The following is a 13,289-nucleotide window of genomic DNA, read 5'->3' on the forward strand; positions in this document are numbered from 1 at the left end:
ATCGATCCATGGGGTATAAAACACTTAGTGACACATTTCATCATCACATTATTGAAAAGTATTCTAAAATTGAAGTTGTACATTTGTTTTGACAGAGGCAGCCAGGGAATGTGACGAGGAGGTCAGTGAGGAAGAGCGTAATGACGAGCAGCTCAGTGAGGAAGAGCTGACACAGTTTAGTTGTGAACTGAAAAAATGCTGCATTTATGTACTTTTTAAAATGAGGCACAAGCAATACAATTAGAAAGCAGCCAGACTTCTTTTCACCTTTCAGCCTTAATGGTCAGTTTTGATGTGTCATTAAATCAAATCTTTTTGTCTCGACTGTTGACATTCATGTGTTAATGACATGTATGAGACATGTTTGAGGTCCTTAAACTGTCACACATGCTCAGATTCAGCTGTGTGTGCTGTCTATTCACAATGACAATAATCCTCATTAGTCATTATATATTCAGCTAATTTTACACACAGTTTTACCTGTTCTCTTCATGACCTCCGTCCATGTTGTTGCTGGCTTAATTTTTTCTTGTTGTTGTTTGTTTTTTGGTGATGTGCTCAGAGGAAAGAGACATTAAAAGCAAACGCATAGACTCAGATGGGAGGGTTCAGACAGAGATCAGCTCTGAAGCAGATGAAGACCAGGTCTCAGATATGACATGAAACCATCAAATCTGCATTACATGGATCTGATGTAATCATCAGATCCATTTCCCAGATTGGGGGGGGGGGTTCTGTATTTTTTTTGGGGGGGGGGGTTTGTTTGTTTTTGTTTTTGTGTGTGTGTGTGTGTGTGTGTGTGTGTGTGTGTGTGTGTGTGTGTGTGTGTGTGTGTGTGTGTGTGTGTGTGTGTGTGTGTGTGGAGGGTGCTGTGGGTTTGCAGATGTCTCGGTACTGTCAGACAGATGTGATGGACTGAACTCCTCAGTCAGAAACAGTATAACTACTTTCATTCATGCTAAAATGTGGTTTCTGGTATGTTTTTTTTTTTTTTTTTTTTTTGTCTGTCCTCTCAGAGATTGAAGAACACACAGTGTCTGTTCATGCAGATCAAGTTCCCCATAATGTTACTAAAAAACAGGATTTCTGTGTGTATATCCAAATTAGCTTTGTCCCCAAATTTGACCACAGGGTTAATGATAAAATTTTATTTCATGATAAAAATAATTCAGGGTGACAAAGTTACTCAGCAAAGTTACTCCTCCTGAATTCCTCTTTGGGATAAATAAGGTTCCTCTGATCTTATGTTTGCTCCTCTGCTGTGCCATTAGCCTATATTCATGCAAGTGTGTTTGTGAGTGTGTATGCTGACTGATCATATATACAAGGTTGGGTAGGATTACTTTGAAATGTAATCCAAAAGTAATCAGATTACAAGTAATCAATCCACATGTATTCTTTCAAAGTAATCCTACCCAACCTTGCATATATATATATATATATATATATATATATATATATATATATATATATATATATATATATATATATATATATATATATATATATATACACACACACACACACACACACACACACTGTATGTCTATTTATGTGGGATGTCTATTTTATATGTAGTCTTTGGGAACCTATAAATTATCTAATGATTGTAACATCATCTAAAATCACCATTTACTATCTAAAATGATTGGATTTAATGATGACAGGTGTTTAAATAATGACAGTGGGTCTCGTTGAATGTGATAACAATGTATAGTGAAGAGCAGAATAAATAACGTTTGAGGTGACTGCTGACTGAGATAAGGAATAAGGGTGTTGACCCCCAAAACGTGATTCTGCTGCAAGTCATGAATATTCCACAAACCATTTATGAAAATGTATGCAGTATCCACGAACTGTTAATAATTTTGCTGCAAACTGTGATTAAAACATCCCACAAAACATGAACACAGGGCAAAACTTAAGTCCCAATGCATGAATATTATACATAATATATATTTTCTTTCAGTGTAAGTAGTTTACGGATGTCAGTTAACTTCAGGATAACCTTGATTTATTTTCTTTGGGGTGGGGAGGTGGTGGTGTCACTACACCCAGTGAGGCGAGAAGGCGAGCCCTCGAGCAGGCTCTCACTTTTGGTGTCAAGCACCCAGCCCCGCAGGGCGTGCCCCACTCCAGGGACAGTGGCAGGTGGGGAGTTTGACTGGGGCGGTACACCTGCTACAAGGTAACGCTGCGAGTTGAGAAGCCCCTTGGTGCAGTGAAAGTGAGGGGCACACAGATGGTAGCTTCGCACCACTGGCTCCTCAGTACATATAGTACACCAAACGGGAAGAAAGTCACGTTTTGCAAGATGTGCGTTCACATTTTGGGAGATATTTTTTTCAGTGTTTACATTTTGAAATTCATGGTTTACAGATAATCACGATTTTCAGTGTTTCACGTTTTGGAGGTTAACAGGATTAAATAGATCTTGGCACTTAGCCTGGTCTGGAGCAGGCTAGATCCACAGAATAATTCTCCATGGTGTCCTATGCCGTAAAATATCCCACTTTCCACTTTCTCTCTTTTGTGCAACCGTATCACGGATAAATAGAGCCAGGATAACCATGATATCCCGGCTTAATCCCCTGTCCTACTTTGGTGCAATGGGGCCCAGGTGTTTGAAAAATTGTTTTGTTTGTTATTTTAGCCTGTTCTGACCCGAAGCATTTGTCCTCAGTTGAATATTAAATCTGTGATATTTTGGATTGCAGACCTTGGTGTTTGGTCATCCTTGGGAGTGCGTAAGGAGGAGTCACCTTTATGTTTTCCCGTGGCTCACCCCTAGGCCAAGGCATAACACGTCAAATCTAGCAGCATTGCACTGCTGCAATGAGAGGCTTAAATACTCAACACTGCCAGATTGCACATCATTAAAACAACAATCACAATATTATTGTAGATGATACTGTATATCTTTCACAGGGTGTGGTGGCCAAGTGGTTAATGCACTTGGTGTGTGGACGTTTCGAATCCCACCCCTGCCACATTTCTCCATGTAATGTGGAGTTGCATCAGGAAGGGCATCCGGCATAAAACCTGTGCCAATTCAACATGGAGATCCACCTTGGATTTGCTGTGGCGACCCCGAGTGCAAAAACAAGGGAGCAGCCAAAGGGTCTTACTTACTATACTGTATATCTTTCACAACACTACTGTGCTTTCTACAAGGTCAAACCTGGAAACACAAACTTTCTTAGGAAACAGATTACCTCAAACCACTTATCTTTAATAATTCAAGCATCAATAATTATTGCATCAGGAAGCGCATCCAGTGCAAAATGTCTGCCAAATCAACATGCAGATCCATGTCGGATCTGCTGTGGTGATCCAGAGGAAAAAGGGAGAAGCTGAAAGAACTTAGTGGTAAATAAACTTCATTATTTCAGGCTCTGTCTTCCACCTGGAGCAAAGTGGCAATCAAAATAACTGGCAATAACAAAAGTTATTGGTAGTTTCCACCTGACAAAATTTTCATTTTTACATGTAGTGCCCATGTCTGTGAAATCATGATGCCACTTTTCCTAATTCTTACATTCATGCATAACACTAAGACGCAGAGCCTTTGCACCACTGACCAACAAAAACTTGGTCTAAAATCCAGCATAGTGTATTCCTTTTTACAGAGCACAATAATCAGAAAGCATCAGATAGCAGCCCCATGAGCCTCATAAACTCTCCACACAGAGATGTTCAGTAGTGCATAGTAAGGCCATAAAACTGAACACAAGAATGAACAATGAAATAAAAGCAATACCTAATGGAAAAACAACTTTAATAACATTGGTTTGTACTATATTATAGCACCACTTTGCTCTGCCCCGTGGGTAAGGCTGTGTGGGCAAGCACAGGTGATTGTTTTCATAATACATGAAGGGTTCAGATGCAAAACCCAGTAAGTCCTTTTTTATACACCTTGAAGATTTAGTCAGAGTATGTCAACCATATTAAAGGCCCTGTCACACCTTGAAGATTTAGCCAGAGTATGCCAACCGTATTAAAAAATGCTGGCATAATTCTAATAAGTTAAGGGTTAGTTTTTTTTTATAAGTTAAGAGCATGTTGAAGCTCACTGATATATATCCTAATACACTGAGCTCCTTGAAAAGTTTTGGGCATGCTGAAAATTTTCAATGCATGCCAGCGTGTGACTCATACATCCTGCACATGCAGGACATAAGTTGTAGGTAAGTTATGCGATTGTTGGCACACGTTTCTTGTAATTTGCTCAAAAGTCTAAATACATCCATCAATGCTGGCCACTGATTGGCTGAAATCTGCAGTCCTCGTGCAAACAGACTGTTTCATTCACACATGGAGTAAATACTACTTGTTCACTTCAGTCTGATCCATCATATAGCCACATAAAGCTCCTGATTTTGGAAATAGACACATGAAAATACTTTACTGTCGTAGCTGGAAATGTACCATTTTAAAGCAAGTCCCTCTGTCGTTTTTCTGCTGCAGGTGTGTTTCTCAGAGGATACCGGTGTCACCTCTGAATACACAGAAGCGCTGCGATGATTTAAACTTTCAAAGCACCAGACGACCGCGATCAGGTGTGATCAAATAAAGCACTGTAACTCTTTAAATGTTTAAAGCGCCGTCGCTGTCGGTGTGATCATCAGACGACCTGATCGATCAGGTGTGATCAGAGCCGAATGAGGTCCTGTGACTCTTTAAACTTTTAAAGTGGCATCGCTGTGATCTGTCAGTGCAGGGAGATCACCAGGTCAGTCTGATCACACCTGATCATGGTCGAATGGCGCTTTAAAAGTACAAATCATCACAGTGAATAATTATTCAGGTCTGTGATGACTGCTGAGCAGACCTGATCAGAAAGCAACCGCTCGGCACTTTGAAAGTTTAAATCATCACAGCACTCCATTCATTCACCACCAAGATTCCACCAAGATAAATAAATAAATAATGTTAAGTTACTGTGTTTCTGACCTGCACCACACCGACCAGAACCACTTGGTGGAAACAGGGCTGTTGGCATACGCTGGTTAATCATTAAGGTGTGACAGCTGCATTAATTTATTAGACATATGCCAGCACATGCCATCATTTTAATATGGTCAGCATACGCAGGCTAAATCGTCAAGGGGTGACATGGCCTTAAAAACGCTGGCATACACAAGCGTAGGTCTAATAAGTTATGGGTAAATTTTGTAAAAGTTAAGAACACACTGAAGCACGTTGACATATGTCATAAGGGTGATACATCCGGCATATGCAGGCCACACATTGTAGGTAAGTTATGCGATTGTTGACATGTTACTTGTAAGTTGCTTGCAAGTCAAAATATGTCCACTGATTCTCTCAACAAGTGGAGAGTGTGGGGAGTGCTCCGGGAGTATGGGGTCCGGGGTCCTTTGTTAAGGGCTATCCGGTCCCTGTACGGCCACAGCAGGAGCTTGGTTCGCATTGCCGGTAGTAAGTCAAGCCTGTTTCCAGTGCACGTTGGCCTCCGCCAGGGCTGCCCTTTGTCACTGGTTCTGTTCATTATTTTTATGGACAGAATTTCTAGGCGCAGCCAGGGTGTAGAGTGGTCTGGTTTGGGAACCACAGAATCTCGTCTCTGCTGTTTGCGGATGATGTGGTTCTGTTGGCTTCATCAAATCAGGACCTTCAGCGTGCACTGGGGTGGTTTGCAGCCAAGTGTGAAGCGTCCGGGATGAAAATCAGCACCTCCAAATCCGAGGCCATGGTTCTCGACCGGAAAAAGGTGCTTTGCCCTCTTCAGGTCGGTGGAGTGTCCTTGCCTCAAGTGGAGGAGTTTAAGTATCTCGGGGTCTTGTTCACGAGTGAGGGACGGATGGAGCGTGAGATCGATAGATGGATCGGTGCAGCATCTGCAGTGATGCAGTTGCTGTATCGGACCGTCGTGGTGAAGAGAGCTGAGTAGGGGGGCAAAGCTCTCAATTTACCGATCGATCTACGTTCCGATCCTCACCTATGGTCATGAGATTTGGCTCATGACCAAAAGAACGAGATCACGAGTACAAGCGGCCGAGATGAGTTTCCTCCGCAGGGTGGCTGGGTGCTCCCTTAGAGATAGGGTGAGGAGCTCGGTCACTCGGGAGGAGCTCGGAGTCGAGCCGCTGCTCCTCCACGTCGAAAGGAGTCAGTTGAGGTGGCTTGGGCATCTTTTCCGGATGCCCCCTGGACGCCTCACTGGAGAGGTGTTCCGGACACGTCCCACTGGGAGGAGGCCCCCGGGGAAGACCCAGGACACGCTGGAGGGATTACATCTCTCGGCTGGCTTGGGAACGCCTTGGGGTTCCCCCAGAGGAGCTGGGGGAGGTGTGTGTGGATCGGGAGGTCTGGGCGGCTTTGCTTGAGCTGCTGCCCCCACGACCCGACTCCGAATAAAGTGGAAGAAAATGGATGGATGGATGGATAGATTCTCTCAACAACTGAATGATACAGTCCTTATCCGAACAGTTCAGACTGTTACAGATATTATAACCATTCACACACGGAGTAACTATTAAGTCTTATCTTACCTGTTTGTGTCAGTCAGATTCATCATCACAGTCTGAAGAAAACTTATCCACGTAAAGCATCCTGATTTTGGAAAACTACGTCTGAAAATACTTTAGTTCCTTGTTGTGGCTGAAGAAACATAGAGTTTTTAAAGAAATCGCTCTATGTTTTGTGCGTTTCTCAGCCTCAACCATAAAGCGCCACACATTGTGCCACAACAAGAAAATTAACTTATTTTAAAAGTTGAAAGAGTCACAGTGCCTCGTTCATTAACATTAGCGTTTATCACAGACATGAGTCGACTCTTCAGCATTCTGCACGTGATGAAAATAAATCCCATGATCCACCGAGGCAAAAATACAATAAATTAAAATTTAATAATTATTAAATTACTCTGTTTGGCCTTTGGAGCAGAGATCCCGCACAACAGCGTACACATGCTTGATGATGTGCTTGTCAATATTTACGTGTTCTGCCTGAAAAAAACAAAAGGGTTCTGCAAGCGGTGGAAATGCAAACTGTTCAGTGGAAATGGGGCTGTCAGCATACGCTGGCTAAATCATCACATCCAAAGTGTTGTGTGTTGGGGGGTTTGGCTGGATGTTTTTGTGTTGTTTTCTTTTCTTTGCTCTCCAGGTGGTATGCAAACTGGTTTTTGTCTGTGGAGAAGGTGCTGGCAGAAGAGTCCTTCACCCTCATCAGCATTATTAGCTGCACCTGTGGAGGATGTTCACGTGCAGGCCTACTGACTCGCATCACCTGTGGATGATGCTCACGTGTAAACTTAAAGACTTTCAGCTGAAGCAGATAATGAGATGGTGTTCTGCATTTAAGCCATGAGTGGTTCAAGCAGAATTGCCGGGAACTCGACCTTGTGACGTTCGTTTGTGAGACGCTGAGGACCGCGCCAGGGTTTGACACATCGTGCCTGTGAAGGAGGACGGGTGAGGGGCACATGCTGTCAGCACACATCAGAGGTGATTATTGTCTGAATGATTGTTAATAGTAATTTGGCATTTTGTTACACAGTATATTTGAACATTGATGAGAATTGTGCAGTTTGCTTCTCACTGCCGTGGCGTACGGACTGATGATCCTCCACCTGTTGTGAGAAGCTGCTCATTTACATAAAGCTTAAATTCAGACCTGAATGTGTTGCTGATAGTGTGTGCCTCTGAAAGATATTTGCTGTAGCTCTGTTGATTTACCTCACCTTTTCCATCCTTCACAGAGTCAGTTTGTTGTGTCCACCTGGGGGGTGTTTGGCGGTGAATCTGAGTCCAGAAGCGCCGAGGTTTCGATCCTTTTGGGCGCTGGAGAGCGCGCTGTCCTTCACTCCGCCAGACAAACCAAATATTTATGTTGTACACTAATTATTGCACTGGAGGGGAAATAAAATCGTTTTGTTTGTGGAACCGCTTTCTGGTTATTTAGCGCTGGGTTCGGTCAGACGTTGGTCCACTCCTCAACCTGCGTCTGCACATAACACAAAGCTGCTTTTTGTCATATTTCTATTTTTTATTAAAAACAGTGATGGAATGTCACAAAGACTTTGATCGTCTGCTTCCTGAAAGTACATCTCATCTTCCCTCTAGATGATCCTTTAGTCACAGCCAATCCTAGAGGTTGGAGAAGATCACATGGTCCAGTGAGTGAGCCTGTGTCTCTGTCCGTGCAAGTCCGTGCATGTTCATGTGGGATTGTCACTGAAACACAACAATAAATCTTCTAAAACAAGATTACATTTACCTGAAAAGATGTCATTTTTATTTAGTCTTACAAAGAAAACCATCATGGAAAATCTGACATGAAGGGATTAGTTTTTCAGGATAGCAATTTTAAAAAATTTCAATGGAGCAATCATGGACATTTTTGCACCATGGACATCCCAGGTAGAATTAATTAGTGATTTTATTTGACAAAGATGCTCTTGGAATGTATTTATTAATTAATTAATTTATTATTTATTTTCATTTATATAGTGCCAAATCACAACAAAGTTGCCTCAAGATTCTTCACACAATGTACCATGTCACTGTCACGTCCCTCCCAACAGGTAGTCCTGCTGCACTGCACAGCACATATATTTCTTTTTTCAATTTACTATACATTATTTTAACATGTTTTGCATATATTAATTTTTCATTTTTTTTCTATTTATTTTCATTTATATAGCGCCAAATCACAACAGAGTTGCCTCAAAGCGTTTCACACAGGTAAGGTCTAACCTTACCAACCTTACCAACCTTACCAAAACTCCCTCTGAGAAAGAAACCTCAAGCAGACCAGACTCAAAGGGGTGACCCTCTGCTTGGGCCATGCTACAAACATAAATTACAGAACAATTCATGGACGAATATACGAGGTCTGTGAGAAAAGTATCTGACCTTTTTATTTTATGCAAAAAAATATATGGATTTGATTCATATGTTTTTACGTCAGCCAAGCTTGAACCTTCATGTGCATGCGTGAGTTTTTTCACGCCTGTCGGTTGCGTCATTCGCCTGTGGGCAGGCTTTGAGTGAGCACTGGTCCACCCCTCTCATCGTTTTTTCATTGCGAGGAAATAGTGGAATGATTTGGGCTTTGTTCCATCAGAATTTTTTCAGAAACTGTTAGAGACAGGCAGCTGGAAACCATTCGGAAAATTCACATGGCTTTTGGTGAAAATTTTATGGGCTTCACAGAGATTACGGAGTGTTATTATCGCTTTAGGGACGGCCCACAATGGTGCACGGCGCGCCGCGCTCCGAGCCGCCATCGACAGGCAGAAACCACCATTTCATTTCTAAACGGATGGCTGTGTCGATCCGGGACCGTCATGTGCAATTTCTCTGGTTATCACAAGAGCTGGACATCAGCCATTTTCTGGCAGATTTCACTTTTAACAAGAGATTTTGTCATGAAAAGCCTCCGCGCGTCACGGCGGATTCGCTGATGGAGCGAGACAAAGAACACCTCCATTTTGGAGTGTTAGAGGACAAGTTGGGACATGCCAATCTCGGCTTTCAGTGGCTTACCAGTCGAGTGAGTATAAGAGAAATTGTGGAGAGCTGGGCACTCAAAAACGGAGGTGTTCTTTGTCTCGCTCCATCAGCGAATCCGTTGTGACGTGCGAAGCCTCCGCGCGGCTTTCCATGACAAAATCTCTTGTTAAAAGTGAAATCTGCTGCTGGATTTCTGCTGGAAAATGGCTGATGTCCAGCTCTTGTGATAACCAGAGAAATTGCACACGATGTTCCCGGAGCATACAGCGATCCATTAAGAAATTAAATGGTCGTTTCTGCCTGTCAATCGTGGCTCGGAGCGCGGTGCGCCGTGCGCCATTGTGGCCCGTCCTTAAAGCGGTAGTAACACTCCGTAATCTCTGTGAAGCCCATTACAATTTTCACCGAAAGCCATGTGAATTTTCCGAATGGTTTCCAGCTGCCTGTCTCTAACAGTTTCTGAAAAAATTCTGATGGAGCAAAGCCCAAATCATTCCGCCATTTCCTCGCAATGAAAAAACGACGAGAGGGGTGGACCAGTGCTCACTCAAAGCCTGCCCACAGGTAAATGACGCAACCGACAGGCGTGAAAAAACTCACGCATGCGCACGAAGGTTCAAGCTTGGCTGACATAAAAACATATGAATCAAATCCATATATTTTTTTGCATAAAATAAAAAGGTCGGATACTTTTCTCACAGACCTCATACAAGAAATGCTGTTGGCGCACAGGACAGGAGGGTTGCCAACACAAATACAACTCCCATCTCTGGATGGAGCTGCACCTTAAACAGAGAGAAAAAAAACAGAATCATGCATCAGAAAGACAAAAAATACTGTATAATTTGCCAGCATTAAACAACAAGAAAACAGCAGAAATACTAAGGTCATCGCCGGCCACTAGACCTAAACTTCACTAAAAGACACAGAATTTAGGTAAAGTTGAAGCCGCAGCCCGCTCCAATTACTAATAAAATGAATTAAAAGAGTAAAAAGCGTAAGACAAAACTGTACCAGTATGCTAGCCATATGAAAATATGGGAAAATAAGTGCGTCTTATGTCTGGACTTGAAAATCTCCACAGAATCTGACTGTTTTATTGAAGCAGGGAGATCATTGCACAGAACAGGGGCACGATAAGAGAAAGCTCGGTGACCTGCAAAGTTCTTATTCACCTTAGGGATACAAAGTAGTCCTGCACCCTGAGAACATAAAGCCCAGGCCGGTACGTAAGGTTTAATTAGGTCAGCTAGGTAGGAAGGTGCCAGTCCATGAATAGTTTTATAGGTTAGTAGCAGAACTGATCTCACTGGGACAGGAAGCCAGTTAAGGGATGTCATAATGGGTGTAATGTGGTTGTACTTTCTGCTTCATGTCAAAAGTCTGGCTGCAGCATTTTGAACCAGTTGGAGAACCCTAATGCTAGACTGCGGTAAACCAGAAAATAGAACATTGCAGTCGTCCAATCTAGAAGAGATAAATGCATGGATCAGGGTCTCAGCATCAGCCATAGACAGGATGGGACGAATCTTCACTATATTTCGCAGGTGGAAGAAAGCAGTCCTAGTAATATTTCTAATGTGGAGGCCAAAGGACAGCGAAGGATCAAAACTTACCCCAAGGTTCCTCACTTTGTCAGTGTGATGTATGAGACATGAGCCTAGGCTGAGCGTTAACTGGTCAAATTGATGCCGATGTCTCACTGGACCAAGAACCATCATTTCAGTCTTATCAGAGTTTAAAAGTAGGAAGTTTCTAGACATCCAACTTCTCACTGTTGCAAGGCAATTGTCTAAGGATTTTATGTGAATGAGATTGCCAGCAGTTATCGGCATGTACAACTGAGTATCATCTGCATAGCAGTGAAAGGTAATCCCAAAATGCCACAATATGTGCCCAAGGGGTGCTATATAAAGGATGCAATATTACATAGGAGATATCACATATATTACAGAGGATATGTCTTCCCATGTTGAGATGAGCAAAGATGAGGCCTCAGGTGCAGGAAAGTTTCATAAATGGGTCTTCAGTCAGGACACAGAAATTGCAGAATGTTCAACACAGAAATATAGAAGGATCTAACATACTTCCTTCGTCAGCCTCTTTTATACTGAGCGCTGATCAGTAGGAATGAGTTGAAGGTGTGCAGAATGAAGGTAACATTAATGTACTGACTAATGTGAGGATCCAGGCAAAAAAAAAAAAAAACTAGAGATGAGATTGTCACTGTCAGACCCAGTAATCAACAGGTTTTATTCCACAAATAATGTGCACAGAATTTCAGCTGAACTTGGAGGACTGGAGCAAGGAGACATGGCCCACCCAGCGGTGGAAGCAGGAAGCTCGGGAAGCTGAACCAGGATCACGAAGGTGAGACACAGAATCAGAACTGATGATGTGGAGAACTGGAGCCAGGTGGTCATGCAGCGAAGCTGTCGTGAATTGGATTCTGTGGAGGACGAAAGGTACAGGTAAGTTGAAGTGCGTGTAAGCACACGCGCACAGTCTGAATGTCAAGTTCAAGTTTTCAGTTGTCGACACAGGTGGTGCGTGGCAGCGCAGGATGCAATCAATTGAATGATTAATTGAGAGGTAGACAATGGCAGCAAAAACTGAAGCAAAATACCAGGCTGGATGTGGAAGCTCCAAAAAGTCAACTCCAGATTACTGAGCATGGAAGCTCAAGAATTATCACGTAGGAGAGACTCTGAAAGCAGAAAACACAGAGGGGCAAGGTTACCATGTGAGAATAACTGAGGTTCTGGTGAAGACTGAGATAAAGGACCAGGGTTTAAATACTGAGGACTGATGAGGCGCATGGGCTGCAGGTGTGCTAGCTGCAGTTGTAATGACCCAGCTCCGTTTGCATGCCACCTGAAGGGACAGAGACAAAAGACAGGGGAGAGACAGGCAGGAACCAGGGCAGCCCATGACACCATGCACCCTCAATGGGAGTCCGCAGGAGACCTACCAGGCTGATCAGTAGAAGTCTCGAATGAGGGAAGGGTCCAAGATGAGGCCCCACTTTACCCAGGAGTGCTGCTCAGGTCCATACCCCTCCCAGTCCACCAGATATTGATACACCCGGCCCCAACAGCGGACGTCCAGGATCTTTTTGACAGTCCAAGTGGGATGGCATCAATGATCCCAGCAGGAGGCAGTGAAGGCAGCGGAAGACACAGAAGGCTGGTGTGGACCGGCTTCAGAAGGGATCCGGAAAGAGCAGGCAGTTGCAGCTGCACAACCAGACCTCCTGCCCAGGTTGGTAGTCAGGGGCTGGGGTCCTGTGCCGGTCTGCATCCCAGTGTGAGAGTGCTGCCATACAAGGCGCTCACTACACACCGGGAGCTTGCACCAGGAGCTTGCCCAAGGGTCCTTAGTGATTTTGCAGAGAGGCTGGGATTTGAACCAAGGATCTTCTGGTCTCAAGCCCAACGCCTTAACCACTACCCTTACTAACCCTTATCTTGGTTGACATGTTCCATGATGGAGTCCATGGCTTGCTGGAGTTTGCCTAGGAAGACCCTTTCGTGGCTGTGGGCGTGCTGAATGTGGTCTGCTTCTGCCGAGTCCATGATGTTGGCCAGAAACTCTTGTCACAGTTAGACCCAGGAGTGGACCGGGATCCAGTCCTGGGTTCCCGACCTTCCAGACCTGGTTGAGCTGAGGAAGCTCAACCAGCTCATTGCGAAAGCGGAAGCCACATGGGAACCCACCTGGAGTTTGCCAAAAGGCAAATGAACCAGCTCAACCAGAGATGAGATAAAAAAGCTCACACATGAGAAAAGCATGAGGTGTTAATGGACA

This window comes from Thalassophryne amazonica, chromosome 3 (assembly GCF_902500255.1).
Source record: "Thalassophryne amazonica chromosome 3, fThaAma1.1, whole genome shotgun sequence".
In the NCBI taxonomy this organism is placed as follows: Eukaryota; Metazoa; Chordata; class Actinopteri; order Batrachoidiformes; family Batrachoididae; genus Thalassophryne; species Thalassophryne amazonica.